A 23,718-nucleotide genomic window follows, 5' to 3' on the forward strand; every position below is an offset into this window, starting at 1 on the left:
ATGGCCTTTTTCCTAATATATAATTATACTTTTTTATTAGACAAATCATGATTGCATGCACTCACACGTAAGTAAAGAGAACAAACGACCCAAAAAAATACTAAACCAGCAATTAGCTGAATATTAGGATCTTCACTTTAATCAACCCGTTTTAATTAAATAATAAAGAATGATGGGATGTTGTCCCACTATAGAATGTTGACTAACCAATCACTACTTTTAAGTGTGGTTCTGTGGACCATCCAATTATATGGCTTTCTAGCATCCGATCCTTGAGGAAGATTGAACCTAAGATTTTAATTTTATAGGTTCGCTTCCGGTGTAATTGTACCTGTACATGGACAGTAATAGGTGTGAGCTCGCAGAAGTGAACCACGAGCCATTGAAGCGACCAAGAGAGGGATTGCCAGGAACCGTAGAAGCGGAATTTTTGGACGCACCTGTGAGCGCGCAGAAGCGGAAAAATACACAGGTGCGAAGGATTGGGCGCACCTACGGTTGCGCAGAAGCGACCCCTTTGTCTGCAGGTGCGGTGCCAGGCCAAGATGGAAAATCTCGACACCTACGAGGCTTTTAACGTTCAGGTCATAACAACTAAACTCATCACCTTATTTGAGTTCTAGATTCGTAATTTAATGTTTTCAAAAATTTTAATGGATTTTATACAAATAAATCAGGTCTAAGCTAAAACTTATGGGTTCAGATGAATCCATATCTACAGTGTTATATCCCCCTTGCTTTGGAGAAGGTGGTGAAATTTTACTATTAAATACTTAAATTAAGTTGAAATATAATATACACTAATAAGTGTAGAATTGTTTTACAATATTAGTGTTGTTTAATTAGTTATTGCAAGTTTTCACTCATTTATTTGTCAGTGTAAGAAAAAAATATAGATTGTCATAAACTTAAAGTCATTTGAGTTTACATATTTCTCAAAACAAATGAAGCAACCATAGAACACCCAAATAGGGGAATTTACCAATTCAAAATGACTGACCTGCTTCCTTGAAATCGTCTATAATAGTGTGAATGCGCATAATGTAAAGTAGATAAAGCAGGGAAGATAAAAATAAATAAAGAAATAAAGGAAGAGAGTAAAAAAGTATCTTTCCTTCAAAAAATTTGGTAAAGTAAAGTTTAAGAAATTTTTTGAACTATTTTAATGGTTAGGTGAATTATGAATTATGAGGTAGACTATGATTTGTATATTACGCTCGCTAGGTACTCTATTTCTTTCTTTCTTTTTTCTTTTTCGAAATCTCTCCTCTTTTTTATACTACAATAGCTTTCAAAACCTTTGATGATACATTACATGCAAAATCATAGAATAAAAAAAGATAATTTTCTCATTCTGGGAGTAACACAATAACTCTGAAAGTTTTCTAAAATTGTTCATAACCGAAAGGCTAAATGGATTAAAAAATAATTATCCATCTATATTATCCAGTTAAAATTGATACTTAATGGGTAACAAATGAGTTCTATTTTTACATATGCAAAAACCTAAAAGGGTTCCTCAAATTTGGGAGACTAGAGATTCTCTAAAAAATGATCACATTTAAAAAGTCATGGATAATATGAATACCTATATTATCCATTGATTAATCTATTTTTTATCCGTATTAAATATAGGCGCGTCAAATATTTTATCGGATTTTATATTACGGTTATCGATCCGCCCATATTCGGTCTGGCCCGCGCTCTGCCACCCAACTCGAGACATATGATTAAACCAAGTAGATTTCAGTTTTCAAAAATGCAACAACAACAACAACAACAACCCAGTATAATCTCACTAGTGGGTTCTGGGGAGGGTAGTGTGTACGCAGACCTTACTCCTACCCTGGGGTAGAGAGGCTGTTTCCAAGAGACCCTCGGCTCCCTCCCTCCAAGAACTCCCCACCTTGCTCTTGGGCTGACTCGAACTCACAACCTTTTAGTTGTGAGTGGAGGGTACTTACCACTAAAGCAACCCTGTTTTCTAGTTAAATAAAGTACAAAGTAAAGAAAATGGATAGTGCTCCGAGCTTTTAGATACATCATAACAACGAAAGATGACGTGCACCTTAAATAAAAATAATATATTGTCTTGGCCATCAATATTTTAATTATTGCTCTATTATTCTTCTATTTCTAGGTTTATGACCTGGCGGGAGAGAGAGGGGTAGATCAAGATTAAGGTGGCATTCTTTCCAGTCCTAAATAACAGGTAGTGCTTTCTTTAGATCCTTTGTATTTGTACTGAAAATATATTAGAACGCATAAATATTTATGTCACCACCAGAAATCCCAACCTCGAGACTGTGAAAGTCAATGCCAGGCCACGCTTGGTCAAAACCTCAATTTTGGACCAAAACTCAATTACCCATTCACCTCCGAGATCGGTTATTTGATTAGTTTCGAAATCCGACCTCAATTTGAGGTCTAAATCTCAATTTTTTAAAATTTCTAATTTCTACCTAAATTCCTAATTTCTACCACAAAAAATATATAGATTAAAGGTTAAAATCAATGGACGTTTATGAAAATGTAAGAAAACAACTTAAAATCTACTAACCTATGAAGTTGGGATGAAAAAGCTCTTCAAAATCGCCTCTAGGCCGAGCTCAAACTTGAAAATGGTGAAAAATAAGATAAATCCTGACTTTGGGCTGTTTTAAATCACTCGCGTCAGGTGTTCATTGCATCCGCGAAACACTTGACGCGATCACGAAGCTTTGCGGCCTAAATGGCATTCACGTTCGCGAGATGTTGTACGCGTTCGCGATGACCTGTCCCCTTGGCCTTCGCGTTCGCGAGCCTAGGCTCCCGTTTGCGTAGAACACCAAGAAGATCCCCTCCCAGACCCCATAACCCTACGTGTTCGCTGGAGGATGGTCGCGTTCGCGAAGGGTAAGCTCTCCAATGCTTCATGTTCATGAATATGCCATCGCGTTCGCGATAAAATCCACCCAAGCCCCAAGTTCCCCTTCGCGATCGCGAGAATACCTTCACGATCGCGAAGCATAAAACCTCAGAGACCAGCAATAACAAAAATCAACAATTCTTCAATTTCAAAATGGCCCGTAGCCTATCCGAAATTCACCCGAGCCTCCTGGGCTTCAAACCAAACATGCACACAAGTGTACTAACATTATGCGAACTCGGGGGGGGGGGGGGTAGATCAAGATTAACGGTAGGCATTCTTAATTTTCAATTGTAGTGCTTTCTTTATATCCTTTGTATTTGTACAGAAAATATATTAAAACACATAAATATTTATGTCACCACCAGAAATCCCAACCTCGAGACTGTGAAAGTCAATGCCAGGCCACGCTTGGTCAAAACCTCAATTTTGGACCAAAACTCAATTACCCATTCACCTTCGAGATCGGTTATTTGATTAGTTTCGAAATCCGACCTCAATTTGAGGTCTAAATCTTAATTTTTCAAAATTTTCAATTTCTACCTAAATCCCTAATTTCTACCACAAAAAAAATATAGATTAAAGGTTAAAATCAATGGGCGTTTATGAAAATGTAAGAAAACAACTTAAAATCTACTAACCTATAAAGTTGGGATGAAAAAGCTCTTCAAAATCGCCTCTAGGCCGAGCTCAAACTTGAAAATGGTGAAAAATAAGATAAATCCTGACTTTGGGCTGTTTTAAATCACTCGCGTCAGGTGTTCATTGCATCCGCGAAATACTTGACGCGATCACGAAGCTTTGCGGCCTAAATGGCATTCACGTTCGCGAGATGTTGTACGCGTTCGCGATGACCTGTCCCCTTGGCCTTCGCGTTCGCGAGCCTAGGCTCCCGTTTGCGTAGAACACCAAGAAGATCCCCTCCCAGACCCCATAACCCTACGTGTTCGTTGGAGGATGGTCGCGTTCGCGAAGGGTAAGCTCTCCAATGCTTCATGTTCATGAATATGCCATCGCGTTCGCGATAAAATCCACCCAAGCCCCAAGTTCCCCTTCGCGATCGCGAGAATACCTTCACGATCGCGAAGCACAAAACCTCAGACACCAGCAATAACAAAAACCAACAATTCTTCAATTTTAAAATGGCCCGTAGCCTATCCGAAATTCACCCGAGCCTCCTGGGCTTCAAACCAAACATGCACACAAGTGTACTAACATCATGCGAACACGCTCGCACAATCAAAATACGATTAACGGTAGGCATTCTTAATTTCCAATTGTAGTGCTTTCTTTAGATCCTTTGTATTTGTACTGAAAATATATTAGAACGCATAAATATTTATGTCACCACCAGAAATCCCAACCTCGAGACTGTGAAAGTCAATTCCAGGCCACGCTTGGTCAAAACCTCAATTTTGGACCAAAACTCAATTACCCATTCACCTCCGAGATCGGTTATTTGATTAGTTTCGAAATCCGACCTCAATTTTAGGTCTAAATCTCAATTTTTCAAAATTTCCAATTTCTACCTAAATCCCTAATTTCTACCACAAAAAAAATATAGATTAAAGGTTAAAATCAATGCGCGTTTATGAAAATGTAAGAAAACAACTTAAAATCTACTAACCTATGAAGTTGGGATGAAAAAGCTCTTCAAAATCGCCTCTAGGCCGAGCTCAAACTTGAAAATGGTGAAAAATAGGTTAAATCCTGACTTTGGGCTGTTTTAAATCACTCGCGTCAGGTGTTCATTGCATCCGCGAGACACTTGACGCGATCAAGAAGCTTTGCGGCCTAAATGGCATTCACGTTCACGAGATGTTGTACGCGTTCGCGATGACCTGTCCCCCTGGCCTTCGCGTTCGCGAGCCTAGGCTCCCGTTTGCGTAGAACACCAAGAAGATCCCCTCCCAGACCCCATAACCCTACGTGTTCGCTGGAGGATGGTCGCGTTCGCGAAGGGTAAGCTCTCCAATGCTTCATGTTCATGAATATGCCATCGCGTTCGCGATAAAATCCACCCAAGCCCCAAGTTCCCCTTCGCGATCTCGAGAATACCTTCACGATCGCGAAGCACAAAACCTCAGACACCAGCAATAACAAAAACCAATAATTCTTCAATTTCAAAATGGCCCGTAGCCTATCCGAAATTCACCCGAGCCTCCTGAGCTCCAAACCAAACATGCACACAAGTGTACTAACATCATGCGAACACGCTCGCACAATCAAAATACGAAAATAATACCTAGAACTATGAATCAAACATCAAAATGCATGACTTTTTCAAAGAAACTCAAGAACTTTCAAATTCACAACCGAGCGTTCGAATCCTATCAAATTAACTTCGTTTTCCACCAAATTTTGCAAACAAGTCTTAAATAATAAAATAAACCTATAACAAGTTCCGAAACCGAGTTTCGAACCCGATAGACATAAAGTTATCCTACGGTCAAACTTCTAAATTCCTTAAACGTTCAAGTTACTACGTTTCAACAAATTACGTCAAATCAAGTTAGGGACTTCCAAATTCAATTCCGGGCATACGCCCAAGTCCAAAATCACGATACGGACATGAGCGTATGCAGGAAGTTTTATAAGCGGTGTCCAAATTTATAGAAGAACTGAAATATAACTTTGATTATCATATTTTTAGACAATAAATAGCCTTAGTCTATTAGTTTTGTTGAGTCTTAAGTTAGAAAAGGTCCTTAGTTCAATTCTACTTCATCACAATTTTTAACCACAAAGGTTCTCTCAAATATTTGCAAAAGAGAAATGTACTTGTTAAGGTTTAAAGCTTTGAACTCTTAGAGCAAAATCAAGTACATAACCAATACACCAAGACACAATTTATGTCAAGTGGTGTAATTTTTTCCTACTTATCCGTTTTCGTAATATATTAATACAATTATTTAGTAAACTTTTCCGACGAAGCGGTATAGCGTGACACCACTTCGGTAAACGTGCATCTGCCCCTGGATACGGACTCATCGGGATCGTCCATACTGATCAGGTCCGTTTACACAAATGTTGACCGTAGTCAACTCAAATCATTTTTAAAGCTAAAATTCATGTTTTCTTCAATCGTTTTCACGTAAACACTTTCCGAAAAAGACACGAACTGCGCACATAAGTCAAGAATCACTAAACGGAGCTAATCGACGTCTCGGAATACTGAAATAAGTGCTAGAACTCAGAATGACCTATCAGGTCATCACATTCTCACCCTCTAAAATAAATGTTCGTCCTCGAACGAACATAGAAAGGTATCTAGACTGGTGAAAAGGTATGGGTATCTGCTCCACATGTTGGACTCGGACTCACACGTAGCTGCCTCGATCAACTGACCTCTCCACTACACTCTAACATAAGGATAACTCTTAGACCTCAACTTCTGAACCTGCCGTGCTAGAATGGCCAACGGCTCCTCCTCGTAAGTCAAATCGTTGTCCAATTGGACTGAGCTGGGTTCTAATACATGGTACGGATCACCGTGATACTTATGGAGCATGGAAACATGGAACACCGGGTGAAACATTGATAAGCTAGGTGACAATGGAAGCTTGTAGGCCACCTCACTAACTCTCTCAAGGATTCAAAGGGTCTGATATACCTAAGGCTCAACTTGACCTTCTTCACGAACCTCATCACACCCTTCATGGGTGAAACCCAGAGTAAAACCCTCTCTCCAACCATGAATGCAACATCACAAACTCTCCGATCGGCATAACTCTTCTTCCTAGATTGTGCGTATGAAGTCGATCCTGAATCATCCTTACCTTTTCCAAGGCATCCTGAACCAAATCAGTACCCAACAACCGGGCCTCTCCCGGCTCAAATCAGCCAACTGACGAACGACACCGCCTCCTATATAAGGCCTCATAAGGAGCCATCTAAATACTCGATTGGTAGTTGTTATTGTAGGCAAACTCCACAAGCGGCAAGAACTGATCCCAAGAACCCCCGAAATATATAACACATCCGCGAACACATATCCTCAAATATCTGAATAGCGCTGGGACTGTCCATCCGTCTGAGGGTGAAATTCTATACTCAACTCAATCCGTGTGCCTAACTCACGCTGTACGTCCCTCGAGAAGTACGATGTGAACTTTGTACCCTGATCAGAAATAATGGACATTGGTCAACCTATCCACAACGACCCATACTACGTCAAATTTCTTCAAAGTCCGTAGGAGCTCAACAACAAAATCCATGATAATATGCTCCCACTTCCACTCCGGAATCTCAAGTCTCTGAAGCAAATCACTAGGCCTCTGATGCTCATACTTTACCTGATGGTAATTCAAAAACCGAGCCACATATACAACTATATTTTTCTTTACCAATAATGCTACCTCAAATCCTGATACATCTTAGCAATACCGAGACGAATGGAATACTGCGAACTATGGGCCTCCTTAAAAATCAGCTCATGGAGCCCATCCACATTGGGCACACAAATCCGACCTGTATCCGCAACACCCCATCATCTCCAATAGAAACCTGCTTAGCATCACTGTGCTGCACTGTGTCCTTAAGGACAAGCAAATGGGGGTCGTCATACTGACGATCTCTGATGCGCTCATACAAAGAAAACCGAGAGACCGTGCAAGCAGGAGCCCGATTAGGCTTCGAAATATCTAACCTCACGAGCTGATTGGCCAAGGCCTGAACAACTGATGCAAGCGATCTCTCTACAACTGGAATATATGCAAGCCTACCCATACTCACAGCCTTTCTACTCAAGGCATCGGCCACCACATTGGCCTTCCCGGGATAATACAAAATGGTAATATCATAGTCTTTCAATAAATCTAACCACCTCCGTTGTCTCAAGTTGAGATCCTCTTCCTTAAACAAGTATTATAGAGTCTGGTGATATGTGAATACCTCACATGACACAACGTAGAGGTAATGCATCAAAATTTTTAATGCATGAATAATAGCTGCCAACTATAAGTCATCAACAAGGTAATTCTTCTCATGAACCTTCAACTGCCGAGACGCATATGAAATCACCCTACCATCCTGCATCAATACTGCGCCAAGCCCAACACGCGATGTATCACAATACACAATGTAGGATCCTGAACCTATGGGCAATACCAACACTAGGGTTGTAGTCAAAGCAGTTTTGAGCTTTTGAAAGCTCAAGTCATACTCATCGGACTACCTGAATGGGGCACCCTTCTGGGTCAATCTAGTCAATGAGGTTGCAATGGATGAAAACTCCTACACGAACCAGCGGTAATAACCCGCTAAACCTAGGAAGCTCCGAATCTCTATAGATGAAGTAAGTCTAGGCCAGTTTTGAACTGCCTCAATCTTCTTGGGATCCACTTTAAAGTCCTTGGCAGATACAACATGTCCCAATAAGGCAGCCGAGTCCAACCAAAACTCACACTTTGAAAGCTTGGCATATAACTAACTATCTCTCATAGTCTAAAGTACAACCAGAAGATGTTGCTCATGCTCCTCTCGACTGTGGGAGTAGATCAAAATATCATCAATGAATACGATCAAAAAAAGAATCCAAATAGGTCTTACATACCCAATTCACCAATTCCATAAATGTTGCTGGGGCATATGTCAACCCAAATGATATCACTATGAACTCATAATGCCCATACCAAGTCTAAAAGCTGTCTTAGAGACATCCGATGCACTAATATTCAATTGATGGTAGCCAAATCTCAAATAAATCTTCAAAAATATTTTGGCACCCTTATGTTGATCAATTAAGTCATTAATCCTCGACAACGAATACTTGTTCTTGATAATGAATTTGGTCAACCGCTGATAGTCTATACACATCCTCATCGAACCATCCTTCTTCTTCAGAATAAAACTGGTGCATCCTAGGGCGAGACACTAGGTCTAATAAATCCCTTCAAATCACACATAAAACATATAGCAAATAGACCAACAAGTCTTAATCCCTCAAGTCAAGGTTAACCACGATACTTACCTCAATTCCGAAATCAAATCAATGCTCAACCGCCACTTTTACTCTAGAATTAGCCTCCAAATCAATCAAATCTAACAAAATTTAGTTCAAATAATTCAAAATAAGCTTCAGAAACTACCCACGAGTAAAAAAGATTCAATCTTTAATGATTTTGGAAAAGGTCAGCAAAAGTCAACCTCAGGCTCGCTTGGTCAAAACCCGAGATTTGGACTAAAACTCAATTACTCATTCACTCCCAAGCCCGGTTATTTTATTAGTTAGAAAATCCAACCTCAATTTGAGGTCTAAATCTCAGTTTCTCAAAATCTCTAATTTTTACCTAAATCTCTAATTTCTACCATGAAAAAGTATAGATTAAAGGTTAAAATCAATGGGTGTTTATGAAAATGTAAGGAAACAAGTTAAAATCCGCTAGCCTATGAAGTTGGGATAAAAAACCTCTTCAAAATCGCCTCTAGGCCGAGCTCAAACTTGAAAATGGTAAAAAAGAAGAAGATAAATCTCGACTCTGGGCTGTTATAAATCACTGGCATCAGGTGTTCATCGAGTTCGCGAGACACATAACGCGATCGTGAGGCTTTGCGGCCTAAATGGCCTTCGCGTTTGCAAGATGCTATATGCGTTCGCGATGTCCTGTCCCTTATGGCCTTCCCGTTCGCAAGCCTAGGCTTACGTTCGCATAGAACACTAAGAAGATCCCCTCCCAGACCCCATAACCCTACGCGTTCGCGAAGGGTAGGCCCTCCAATGCTTCGCGTTCGCGACCATGTCATCACGTTCGCGATGAACAAATCCACCCTAGACCTTATTTACCTTTTGCGATCATTAGAGTACCTTCGCGATCGTGAATCACAAAACCTTAGACATCGGCCACAGTAAAAACCAGTAATTCTTCAAGGTCAAAATGGCATGTAGCCTATCCGAAACTCACTTGAGCCCCTTGGCTCTAAACCAAATATGCACACAAGTGTAATAACCTCATGCGAACTCGCACACACAATCAAAATACCAAAAAACATCTAGAACTACTCTATGAGGTAAAATATGTTCATATTTATTGTTCGCATGAGAAGGTGACACGTGGAGCCGAAGACAAAAATAGTCGGGCCCGAGGACAATGATCACGCTTGTTCTCGGAGAGAATGATATTCATAAAGGCAAAGTAAATTCCTACCATCTGGTAGAATTTAATGAAGAATATTCTATAGTATTAAGTGCACGGTCCGTTATAGAAAATAAGACATTTACTGCCTACCGTTACACACTCTTCAATGGTCCTCATAATTGTCATTTAAGAGAGGCTTGATCCTAGGACCTTTTTCCTTATGTACAATTATAAATAGTGAGCTATGCCTATCATCTTATCTCAATTTTAATGCTAAGTCTTACATTTTTGTCTAATTCATTTATCATTTTAGGATCAAATCAATTCACTTGTCTATATACCACGTATAAATTCAACTGTACCATTTTACGGGTTAACAGTTTGGCACTCACCGTGGGGCTTAGACAGTTGTGTGTTTGAATTGATCCCTGCATCAATTACTAACTTGTTTGATTCTTTGTTCTTAGCAAAAATGATTAAAAATGGAAGATAACGATGTCAACATCACACACAACATTGAGGCCCAAGGAAATCAGCCTCAGCACGAAGATTCCATCACTGACACCCGCAATGAGAGGGATGAGGCCACGCCGGTTCACGGCCGGAAATATCCACGACATGTTTGAGAGGCAACTCCTAATGATACTGAAGACGAGCACGTCGTCGAAACAATAATGATCTTGATGGAGTAGCAAAAAGCCATTATGTGCTATCTCTCACGGCAGGATCATGTCATGATGGAATTAAGGCAAGCATTGTGGGGTGCTTCCAAAAATGCGAATGTATGAGGTCCAATTCCTCTCGGTGTTTTGCAAGTCAAACAACCCAAAGGGTAAATAACAACACCCCGATGGGCGAGGTCGACTTTGACAGAGCCGGGGGGAATGGTAGCAGTTCCGTCAACAACAATAAAAATGATCCCTTTAAAACTGAACTCATGCGGTTTATGAGAAAAATAAATGCCCAAATAGATCAAATTCCAGGTGTGCCACCAGTACTGAAAGGACCGAATTCAAAGAAGTACATCCAGTTGTCGTTCAAACCAAGAGCGACAACAGAGTTTATCCTGAAGTGGTTCAAAATGCCAGATGTGCCGAAGTATGATAGGAATTCAGATCCCAGGAGCATATCACCACCTATACAATGGCAGTGAAGGGAAACGATTTGGCTCTGCATGAGATTGAGTCAGTTTTATTGAAGAAATTCGGGGAGACCCTCACGAAGGGGGCCCTGACGTGGTCTTCACTCTTGCCCGAGCATTCTATAGACTCCTTCGAGATTCTCGAGGACTCTTTCATTTAGTCTCATGGTGGAACTAGTATCGGCCATGAGGAACATCAAAGAGGCATAGTTCCCGAAGCCAATAAGATCCGACCCCAGCCAAAGGGATCCTAATTTATGGTGCGAATATGATGGGACCAACGGTCAATGGACAGGGATTTGTCGGAATTTGTGCGAGGAAGTGGCGATATTACTGAAAAATGATCATCTCAGAGAATTTTTAAGCTTCCAAGCTAAAAACAACTATGACCGCAATCGTGATAATACAGAGCATTCAAAAGCAGGAGAAAATCCCCCACGCTTGGCGATCAACATGATTTTCAGGGGAAACGAGATTAATGGGGTGACATTTTGGTGGCAAAAAAGACGAAGGTGTCAGTGACTCACAACAATAGTTTCTGGGAAGTCGCTGAGGAGGATAACACTTTCACGGAGGAAGACATAGATGGATTGCTGCTGCCGCACAACATTGCATTAGTAATCTCCTTAAATGTCTTAGATTTTAAAATTAAACATGTTTTGGTAGACCCAGGAAGTTCGGCCAATGCCATCCAATGGAGAGTGTTGGAGAAAGCCAAGCTCACCGGAAGCATCATTCTAGCCACAAAGCTCCTCTCAGGGTTTGACCTAGCAAGTGTGACAACCCGAGGAGAGATCTTGCTGCCCACGATTTCTGAGGGGCTGATGAGGACGACTCTTTTTGAGGTGGTGGACGACGATATGGGCTATAATATTATCTTAGGGAGATCGTGGTTGCACGAAATGAAGGCTGTGCCATCAATATATCACAAGTTGTTGAATTTTCTAACTTCTTGAGGGAATTAAACAAATAAGAGGCGACCAACCGGCAATAAGGGAGATGAATATGGAATCAGTTTCCAGTAGCAAAGGGAAGGAGAATGCGGTATAGCAATTACAGGAATCGACATCTGCTCCTGAGCCGAGCGAAGTCAGCCAGGGGAAGGATTCATCGGAATCCTATCAGGTACCAAGATATTTTCAGGTACCAGAAGAAATAGACATAACAAAATCCACGATGGAAGAACTTGAACAAGTTGCATTGTCCGAAAATTTCTTGGAGAGGAAATTCCATTTGGGGACAGGACTACACCCTGAGCTTAGGTCTGGATTTATTGAATTTCTTAAATTTAATGTCGATTTCTTTGTGTGGTCGCATGCGGATATGACAGGTATCCCGCCAGAAGTGGCCGTACACAAACTAAGCCTGGACCCAGCATCCCTCAGGTAAGACAGAAAAAATGTCGTATTGCGAGGTTAAGAATAAATTCATCAAAGAAGAGGTAACTCGTTTGCTTGATATTGGTTCAATCCGAGAGATAAAATATCCCGACTGACTAGCTAACGTAGTAGTAATACCAAAGAAGAAGAATACGTTTTGCATATGCTTAGACTATAATGATTTAAATAAGGTGTGCCCAAAAGACTCATTCCCAATGCCATACATTGATCAAATGATTGATGCGACGGCTGGACACGAGTTAATGAGTTTCGTCGATGCTTATTCCAGGTACAACCAAATCAAGATGAACCCAGAGGATCAGGAAAAGACCTCGTTCATAACGAACTTTGGGACATATTGTTACAATGTGATGCCTTTTGGGCTAAAGAATGCCGCAGCCACTTATCAACGGCTCGTAAACAAAATGTTTGAGAAACAAATAGGGAAAAATATGGAAGTTTACATAGATGATATGCTGGTTAAGTCTTTGAACATTGGTGACTATCTGAAACACTTGCAAGAGACCTTTGACATCTTAAGAAAACATAACATGAAGCTTAACCCCGAGAAGTGTGCGTTCGGGGTCAGCTCCAGTAAGTTCCTGCCCCGATAAAATTAAAGCCATCGAAGACATCCCGGACCAGCTATCAAGCGTAAAAGAGATTCAAAGGCTAACGGAGAGACAGGCTGCTTTGAGCAGATTCATTTCCCGGTCTTCGAAAAATGCCATCATTTCTTCGCACTTCTAAAAAAGAAGAATAATTTTTGAATGGACACTATAATGTCACCAGGCTTTGAAGGATCTGAAAAAGTTTTTGTCAATTCCTCTGTTACTGTCAAAACCGGAGAAAGGCGAACAACTACTGATATACTTAGCGATCTCGGAGGAAGCAGTAAGTGTTGTTTTAGTCCACGAGGACAAAGGTACGCAATCTCCTATTTATTATGTAAGTAAAATTTTGACGGGAGCAGAAACTCGCTACTCACAACTGGAAAAATTGGCGTTTGCCCTCTTTTCCAGTGTCACCCGATAGCGGTGGTGGTGACCACTTTTCCCTTGCGGAATATTATTCATAAGCCTAAACTCTCAGGTAGGCTGGCCAAGTGGGCCATCGAAATGAGCGAATTTGACAAAGAATATAAGCCTAAGACTGCAATTAAGTCAAAAGGTTTGGCCGACTTTGTGGCCGATTTCACTCCGGGTTTTACCTTTGGCTACCAAAGAAGCAGTTATGGTGTCAGAATCGACATCAGAAGTTTGGACCTTGTTCACGGATGGAGCTCCCAATGTGAAAGGGTCCAGGCTCGGCATAGTGTTAGCCATGCCATCGGGATAAACCCTAAATCAGGCCATAAGAACTGTTCCCCTGACTAACAATAAAGCAGAGTATGAAGCTTTGATTGTAGGGCTTGAATTTGCCTGATGACTGGACTCCGAGGTCATAGAAATCAAATGCGACTCCCAATTGGTAGTAAAAAGCGACTCCCAATCAGACTATGGTACTGTAGTACAACTTATGCATTCGACATTAGACGCAGACAACTATTACGAGGTAAACACGGCTAATTTGGTATGGGACTGGAGAAATGAGATCATTGACTATCTCGAGCACGAAAAACTACCTGGAGATTCCATGGCATATCGGGCACTACACACTAAAGCAACTTGATACAGCTTCAAGGGGGGTCAATTATATAGAAGATCTTTCCAAAGCCCGTTGGCTTGATATTTAGGAGCTTCCGAAGCTAATTATGTTATGCGAGAAGTCCACGATGGGATCTACAAAAATCACTCAGGCGCGGATTCCTTAGTGTTAAAATTAATTAGGGCACAATACGGTTGGCCCCGGATGGAACAAGACACCAAAGCTTAAGTTCAAAAATATGATAAATGTCAACGCTACACACCGTTGGTACCTCTATCGGCAAAACCATTGTACTCGGTTTTGTCACCATGGTCGTTCATGAAGTGGGAGATGAATATCGTCGGACCACTGCCGCTAGTCCCCGGTAAGGTAAGATTTCTTTTGATTTTAACTGACTATTTTTCTAAGTGGGTTGAAGCAGGTCCTTATCAGAAGATCGACGAACGTGAAGTGGTAGATTTCTTGTGGGAGAATATAATTTTCATATTTGAAATACCAAAAGAGATAGCCTGCGACAACGGTCTGCAATTTATAGGCGCAAATGTAACAAAATTCCTTGAAGGCTTGAAAATAAAAAAGATAACATCAATACCCTATCATCTGAGTGCAAACGGTCAAGCAGAATCAACAAACAAGGTGATTATACAAAATTTCAAAAATATATTGGAAGCAGCTTAAGGTAAATGGCCCGAAGAGCTGGCAGGGGTACTATGGGCGTACCGAACAATGGTCAAATCAAGCACGGGGGAGACTCCTTTCTCTCTTTGTGTACGGGGCTAAAGCCCTGATCTTGTTGGAAGTAGGAGATCCTACCCTGAGGTGTTTCCGGGTAAGCGAAGAAGCAAACAATGAAGCAATGTTAGTCAATTTGGAGCTGCTCGGTGAACGCAGGGACTTGGCGCATATAAGGATGGCATCCCAAAAGCAGAGAATAAGGAGATATTACAATCAAAGAGCCAACCTCCATTATTTCAAAGTAGGAGACTTGGTTTTAAGGAAAGTAACTTAGAACACCCGGGAACTCAATGCAGGAAAGATAGGTCCAACATGGGAATGCCCCTACCGGGTTTCAGCTGTCACCGAGAAAAGGTCATACGAGTTAGAAAATCGAGATGGAGAAAAGTTGCCAAGCAACTCGAATGTGGCACATCTCAAGAGATACTATTGCTGATGAGCCTCGCCTGTACTGAAAGTATGTGCTGCTCCACTCTTTTTTCTTTCATCCAGTTTTTGTCCCAATTAGGTTTTTCTAGAAAAGTTTTTAACGAGGTAGCAATGAAAAGCATACTACGAAGGAAGATTCAGCAACAACAATAATACCTTTAAATGACAAGGCACACAAGCAAAGAATCACTACGGAGTGGTTAGATAGTCTTTTGCCCGATAGCAAAGTTCCTACCGGGAAGTAAAGTTTACTGTCGAACAGAGATTACCCGACCGTTCACAAGTGCAATACACTGGGGGATTGTTAAATAATCTTTGGCTCGATAGCATAAATTCCTAAAGGGAAGTAAAGTTTGCTATCGAACTGAAGATTATCTAGCAATTCACTAGTGGAATCCTCGAAGGTGTAAAACTTCTAGTGTTCCAATTCACATTCTTCGCATTCGAACACTAGGGAGGAATGATATGAGGATACAACAACAATGACTGCCACATCGACCGAAATACGAAACCCAAAAACGTAGTTGTATCATCGGGGCCAAGGACTGTGCGGCCATCCCTGTAGAAACAAGTTGGCCACAAGAAATGGCAATTTCTTTTTAGCACAATGAATGTTTATGTAATTTTGAAAATGGAAGGTATAAAGTAAAGTCATGTTATTTCTATCTTGTTTCTTGTCTAAACGATGAATTCATTTTATCATTTTAAAGGTAAACAAGTACTTCAAATGTTAGTGCCATAATGAACATGAGACGTCATCTTCAAGAGCACCGTAAACATAAGAGGTCCCTCTCTTATGAAACCCTCAAGTTAAAGGGTTGATTTTGGAAGAACCTATGCCCAAAATCAAAATACTACCGGGGAAATATACACCCGAAGTCTCACATATCTCAGCGCGGAAAACTGATGAGAAGACTTAAACGAAAAAGACGCAAAAAGTTAAACTTGGGCAAATACTTAAACGAAAAGTACGTAAAGAGAAAGACTTGAACGATGCTTGAACGAAAAAGTTGTTTCTATTCAAAATAAACGTTCCAAACAACACAAGTACAAAAATATGAGAAACGGAACCCGAAAGAAGAGAATCATCTACACCCCTAGGGAAGGTGGGAGGATCCGCCGCCGGCTCAATACCTTGGCCTTCATCATTTTGTCCTTCAGCATCAACACCTTCCGGTTCTTCTTCAGTTCCCAAAAACTCGGAACTGGAACCAGAAGAGTCGGTAGCATCAGCTCGGGCCAGAAGATCCCTTTTGGCAGTTGACTCCAGCTCACAAGCCTTAGTGATTTTGGCATCAAAGTCAATGACACCCGCTTTGGCCCCTTCCAAGGTTTTTCTCCTCATGCTATGCATAACATATGTTTTTTCAACAACGAGGAAGCTTCTCGGTACTGGAGTTCTTCTTTAAGTCGGCTGACCTCGGCAGAAAGGTTATCCCATACGGATCTGGTGGACTGGAGACTGACGTCAAGCTCGCGGACAGTGGAGCTGAAAACTCTATTATGTTCAATGGTCTTCTTATGATTCTCCTCCGATCGGGAATACTTTGCCTCGACAACAATAACTTCTTCAGTTTTTGAGTTTAAGGCCGCCTCCAAATTATTCAATCTTTCTGTAGCAGCAACCTCGTGATCAGATGCTGCAAGAATGGCATTATGGACCTTAACCCATTTGGCCTTAGTTTATTCAAATTGTGCCCTTAATGAGGCGACCTCCGGGCTAAGAGTCACTACTTCTTGCTCATTTTGTTGCAACCGAGCCTCCAACTCAACGACCCCAGTGGCTCGTTCTTCCAGTTTTGAGAGGCGAGTAGCAGTTTGGTCTTGCTCGGCCAAAAGTTGATCTCGCTCGGAGGAAAGTTCCTCCTTATCACAAATCAGCCTTTGAAGGCCCTTGGAAGCAAGAAAGTTGGCCTGCAAAACAAAAATACAAATTCAAAACCATGCCATAACAAAGATAGAAGAAACAATAGATGAAATAAGGACTATATCGTCGCTGCATTGTGCATGGCATTGTTCAACAAACACTCTCCTGAGAGAGTTTGTATTTTATCCTTATCTTTTCCTGAAGCCAAAGGCTTAAGATAGTTTGCAAGTTCCACCGGCTGGGATAATATATGGCATCCAGTAGAAACTGAGAGGGTAACGCTCCTCCTACTTTGGGGATTTTCTGAGGGGGCAGCATAATTTTGCCCAGGTTCCCATGAACTGGGGACTGGGGAAGAGGGACATCATCCTCTTGGGCAACTGCGGCAGGTGGATATGATGTAGCAGTTGCTGGTGGCGAAGGAAGAGCGGTGAAGAAAGAGATGAAGCTGATGGCAAAGTAGCTGCGACAAATGCAGTGCTGGTTGTTGGTTGCTCATCAACCAAAGATGACAGGGACCAGTACTTAGCCTCACGGTATCGGGCACGATGACTGGGATTCGGAAATGGGAGTTAGCATTTTCCACTATATCATACCCCCCAGAATGTCGGGGCATTGCCCTCGGTTGGTGTAACTAGCCCAACATATTGAGCATTCTATTGAGCTGAGGAAGGTTGTCGTCTTCTATGTAGAGAAGCCCTCTCCTCACTGGTTTCTCCATCATCGTAGATCACCATGGTGTCTATGGCCGACTCGGGCGCGGGGCTCATTACCACAACATCTAAAGACGACTCAGGCGCGACATCCTTTGCCTTTTTATTTTTTCCCCTAGTCGCGGAGAAACGTCTCTTTTTTGGTTGCTTGTTCTCTGGCCGGGGACTCTGAGAAGAAACACTTGTGCTAGAAGCAGGCCCGGATACACCTGTTCGGATAAGAGCCTCCTGCAGCAACTTCGCCGCGTCAGTAGGACTAGCCAGAACATCCTCCTCGGGGACGACAACTGAGCCCTGGGGTAGACCTGAAGTTTATCATTCCCCGCGAAACATCTTGGGGGAATAAAGATTCATTAATTTAGCTAGGGTTATCTCCTCTCCCGTTTCCTGGCATAGCCGCCGAAGACTAACAACTGTCCTCCATACAGAAGGACTTACTTATGCTAAACATACTTGGTAACGGATGCAGAACTCTATGATGACGGAGATAAGCTCCCCACTCAACGAGAACAACCTCAAAGTGAAGGGATACATATAAAAATACGTGAAATCCTTCTTGGGTAAGGTTATCCGCTCCGCCAGATCAGGAGCGATAATATCTAAATCTTGGCAATGACAGTCTCCCTTCACAGCTGGAATACTAGAAGGATGGATGTAAGAAGGGTATACGCCAACGACCCACGTGCGAGGGTTAGCGGAAGAATACTTCTCTTCGAAGTCTTTAGTTGTGACAAAACTTCTTGGGATGATGGTGCTCACCGTAGGAGGAGCATCATTATCATCTTTACCTTTATTTTTTAAAGAACTAGGGTTTCTGGAAGAAGAAACTATTTTTCTCAGAAAGGATAGAAAGGGTTTCTCCGAAGAAGAAGGTTAAAGAGAGGTTGAAGACAAAGTACGAGTTGAGTAAAAAGAGTTTGAGAAAAGTTTGGAGAATTATGAAGTGTAAATGAAGAAGTTTGATGCGTATAAGTAAAGAAATATGCGGCTAAAATCGTGACCATAATTACCTCGATAACCGTCAAAAGTGATGTTAAATCGGGATGACGCGTGTTCGGGGCATTAAATGCGGAGAGACGTGCGTTTAATCAACCGTCAGAAACTTTTCAGCGGGAGTCAGAGAATTTTCCGCCAAAAGATGTATCTCTACCAAATTCCCAGTGACATAAATTTATGCCACCGGAAAGGAGAGGGACTATTTATAAGAGTTAAAATATGTTCATATTTAATATTCGCATGAGAAGGTGATACGTGGAGCCGAAGACAGTCGGGCCCTTAGACAATGATCTCTCTTGTTATCGGAGAGAATAATATTCATAAAGGCAAAGTAAATGCCTACCACTTCATAACATTTAATGAAGAATATTCTATAGTATTAAGTGTACGGTCCGTTGCAGAGAATAAGGTATTTACTGCCTACTGTTACAAACTCTTCAATGAATCTCATAATTGTTATTTAAGAGGGGCTTGATCCTACGACCTTGTTCCCTAGGTACAATTATAAATAGTGAGCTCTACCATCATTGTAAGGGGAGAACTTCCCAACCAACATACACTACACTTTGTTCAAAGCTCAAAAATATTTTACTTTCTTGCTTATTTAGATTATTCGTACTGCTTCCGAAAGCTTTGTTCTCGGTCTCAAGACATCTATCGTCTTATCTCGATTTTAACGTTAAGTCTTACATTTTTGTCTAATTTATTTATCATTTTAGGATCAAATCAATTCACTTGTCTATAAACCACGCATAAATTCGACTGTACTGTTTTACGGGTAAAAAACTACAAACCGGACATCAAAATGCATGAAGTTCACAACCAAGCGTCCGAATCTTATCAAATCAACTCCGTTTTGCAATAAAATTTGCAGACAAGTCTTAAATAATAAAATAAACCTATATCAAGTTCCGAAACCGAGATCCGAACCCGATAGCCATAAAGCCAACATATGGTCAAATTTCAGAATTCTTTAAACTTTCAAATTACTAGCTTTCAACAAATCATGTCAAATCAAGTTAGAAATTTCTGAATTCGATACCGGGCATACGCTATGTCCAAAATCATGATACAGACCCATCATGATCGTCAAAATATCGATCCGAGTCTGTTTACATAAATATGCTGACCGTAGTCAACTCAAATTATTTTTAAAGCTAAAATTCATATTTTCTTCAATGTTTTCACATAAAAGCTTTTCAGAAAAAGACACGGACTGCGCACACATCTCAAGAATCGCTAAACGGATCTAATCGAGGTCTCGAAATATTGAAATAAGTGCCAGAACTCAGAATGACCTATCAGGTCATCGCAATCTTAATTGCGCCTAATAACTTAAACGGACTATGAATTGATCAGTAGCAAAATTAAAATTCATAAACTCCAAATCCTAGTTACGACTCTTATTCTAAATCAATTTTATCTAAATACTGCATAATTTATCTTTTAAGGTGAATCAAGGTTTTTATAAAACTAAAAGTTTAGTAAAACTCATATAAGCATACAAGCCTTGGGTTAATTTCGCTGATGGTCATTGAACTATTTTTCAATTTCACTAAAGTCATATAACTATTTTTTGTCACTTAAAAGTAACTAAACTTTATCATTGTCACTTACAAGTTATTTTGCCTCAAACCCCTACCATAAATATGACATGTCATTAAATTTTATGATAAAAAATCAAAAATAAATGCCACATAAGCTAATATGGGTCATACCCATTTTAGATCAATTTATCCTTAATGTGATTTGATCCATAATCCAAATGAGTTTCGATAAAAAAAATAAATTAATTCCACATTAGTTTAAAATGATTATCCTATACTATAAAGTTTTGCCTTTTCTGTCACAGCACATTCATAATTATTCTATACTAAAATAATTTATGCTAGAAAATTCTTATTTTATTTGTATGCCCCATCCGAGTCATTCATAATTATTCTATACTAAAATAATCTATGCTAGAAAATTTTTATTTTGTCTGTATGCCCCATCCGAGTCATTTTAAAATACTATTGTGTATTTTAGCTTCAGTAGAGTTATAAAATCACTCAGATGGGGAATACCAGCAAGATACGAATTTTCTAGTATAGATTATTTTAGTATAGAATAATTATGAATGTGCTGTGACAGAAAAGATAAAATTTTGTAGTATAGGATAATCATTTTAAACTAATGTGGAATTTTTTTTTTTAATCGAAACTCATTTGGATTATGGATCAAATCACATTAAAGGATAAATGGATCTAAAATGGGTATGACCCATATTAGCTTATGTGGCATTTATTTTTGGATTTTTATCATAAAATTTAATGCCATGTCATATTTATGGTAGGAGTTTGAGGCAAAATGACTTTTAAGTGACAATGATAAAATTTAGTTACTTTTAAGTGACAAAAAATAGTTATATGTTTTTATAAAACTTAAAGTATACCAATTCTCATATAAGCAAGCATACAAGTTTCTGCTCAGAATAAAAGAACTCGCAGGAAAAATGTACAGTTATTATTAATTTCAACAGTGACAACAAAGAGGACATTCATTGATTGCATATACATTTCATGTTCGTCCATTTTCTATGTACGTTCATTTTCTCTGTGATCTGTACCTACCGATATAGGAATTAGGTTCATAGTCTTAGTCGCGATATAAGGTAAGACAAACTCACCACTGACCCCAAAAAGTAGCTTAATTAGGTTTGGTTCTTAACTGACGAAAAGAATTTAAATATATTCATTTTAGCTAGTAAGCTTTTACGTTTTACATCATTTTCTTGATGTTACCACATATTTGGAAATAAAGAAAAGAAACCCAGTTTATAAAGTTTTCCGTGCCCACGCAAGATCTGAGAAAGACCTACATTCCAAGGGGATGTGATGTAAGCAACTTATCCTGATGCAAGTATCATTGGTTGATTTCACGGTTTGAACCCGTGACCTATAAATTACAAAAAGATAACTTTACTGATTCCTTAGGTTGCCCGATGAAACATGACCTGATATAGGAGTAAAATTAACTTTTACCCCCTTCACAAAAGTGTTTTTTTCTTTCGTTTCATATAACTATTAAAATGGTGCTGGTTGAAGCAAATCTGGAACTCTATTCACTTTATAAAAGCAAGATCCATTTATGGAGGCAAGACATCGATCACGAATGCCCATCTTGTATGATAATGCTCTAGGATGGGACGGTTGGCAAAACTCTCCTTCATTTATGGTAGCATTCCTGGTTTCTTTAATTTTCGTAGGGATCGTTTGGCACGAGGGATAAGAAAATATTATAATTTCAAGATTGAATTCGAAATTAGCTTATCTTACGTTTGGCAAGACCGTGAGTTATATATCACACTTCACGTGGGATATACAATACCAAAATAACTAATTTTGGAATTGAAACATATAATGACACACTTGCTTCATCTTCTACCAAGCTCTTTAAGAAAGCTAATACTATTAAAATTTAAAATAAAAGATTATCTCATTTTAACTAATTTAAAGCAAATATATTATATACATTATACCACATATAGTTCATTTTTGGCAGAATACATCGACAACCCATTACAATTATCCACACTTTTTACTTAAACACTTTATCTTAAATCTGTTTTATTTGAACACCCAACCACATTTTAAATATATCTTTTAGACACAACCGGTTAATATGACACAGTACGTGTATTACACTATTTTTCTGAGTGTGAGAGATCCAATTTTTCTTTTAAATTTTTCCTCTTATTCTTTCGCAGACCATGTCCAGCTCACCACCTTCGTCCTCGCTCTCTCCCTACACTAGTCCACCACCATCCATCTTAATGTTTTAGTTTTCCCCAGCCATGTCGAATTGCCGCTTAAAGTCCGATGAACCAAAATCTAGCAGTAAAAAATTATTCTCTAAATAAAAATTTTCATTATTAATTCTAATATTATAATCTTATCATTATTAATCCCGAGATAATTTGTACACCACAAACAAGTATATTCCCCGTCTGTTGATTCAAGAAATAAGGGTTACTGAAATTGAATTAATAATATAACAAAATAGAGATGGAGAAAATATTTGAGAAGTTAAAAAAAAGGAGAATAAACTTCTCTAAATAAGGTAAGACCTACCCTATTTATTTTCCCTTCTGAACCATCAATAATTATCCGTTAGAGAAGTAAAGTTGGAAATACATAGTAATGCAAAGTCAATTATACTCCTTAATCAAAATAATTTTTTGGATTATTTCTTAATCATTTTTCCTATTTTTTTTTGATTATACAGAGGGAATCGGAAGCTAGTGATGCATATGAAACACATGGAGATAAAGATGTGACATTTGAAAGTAAATTGGAATTTTTTTTGGCAATGAAGTGAAATGGTGACTTGGTGAAAGGTCTCTTTACTCTTCCTTTAATGGCCATTGAATAACTTCAAATAAATTCATCAGTAGTCCATTGCCATCTTTTTTTTCCTGAGCAAAACGTAGAAATAAAAAAAGAATTATATTATAAATAATCTTCATTGTTTATTTTGTCTAATTGGTATACAAAGGGTGACCCAAGATTTAACCGTGATGGGGCACTACTACTTTTCTCAACCAGTGCCCCCTAACGACTTTTAGCGTTTAGGGTGCCAAGTTTTATATAATAATAATTTTTTAGGTATACACATATATACATATCTAATGTTTCTACCGAAATTTACAGGGTCCGGTGACTCTTTAATATTATACGTAGGTCCACCTTTGTTATATGTGGATTAGATTTATGATTTCATTGTGTTCTCTCGAACAGCAAAATAAATGTATGGTCATTTGTTTTATTTAAAAGAATATAACAGACA

At 39.6% G+C, this 23,718-nt stretch overlaps 1 long non-coding RNA gene across 1 annotated transcript; it reads left to right on the top strand.

The window, feature by feature from the left end:
* The first annotated feature begins 327 nt into the window (after window positions 1–327).
* On the top strand, window positions 328–23,447 carry LOC142180230 (uncharacterized). Its single transcript, XR_012708398.1, has 2 exons — window positions 328–584; window positions 23,158–23,447. It is a non-coding gene; the product is annotated as an uncharacterized LOC142180230 (long non-coding RNA).
* Window positions 23,448–23,718: the final 271 nt, after the last annotated feature.

The sequence above is a fragment of the Nicotiana tabacum genome, chromosome 4 (assembly GCF_000715075.1).
Source record: "Nicotiana tabacum cultivar K326 chromosome 4, ASM71507v2, whole genome shotgun sequence".
NCBI lineage: Eukaryota > Viridiplantae > Streptophyta > Magnoliopsida > Solanales > Solanaceae > Nicotiana > Nicotiana tabacum.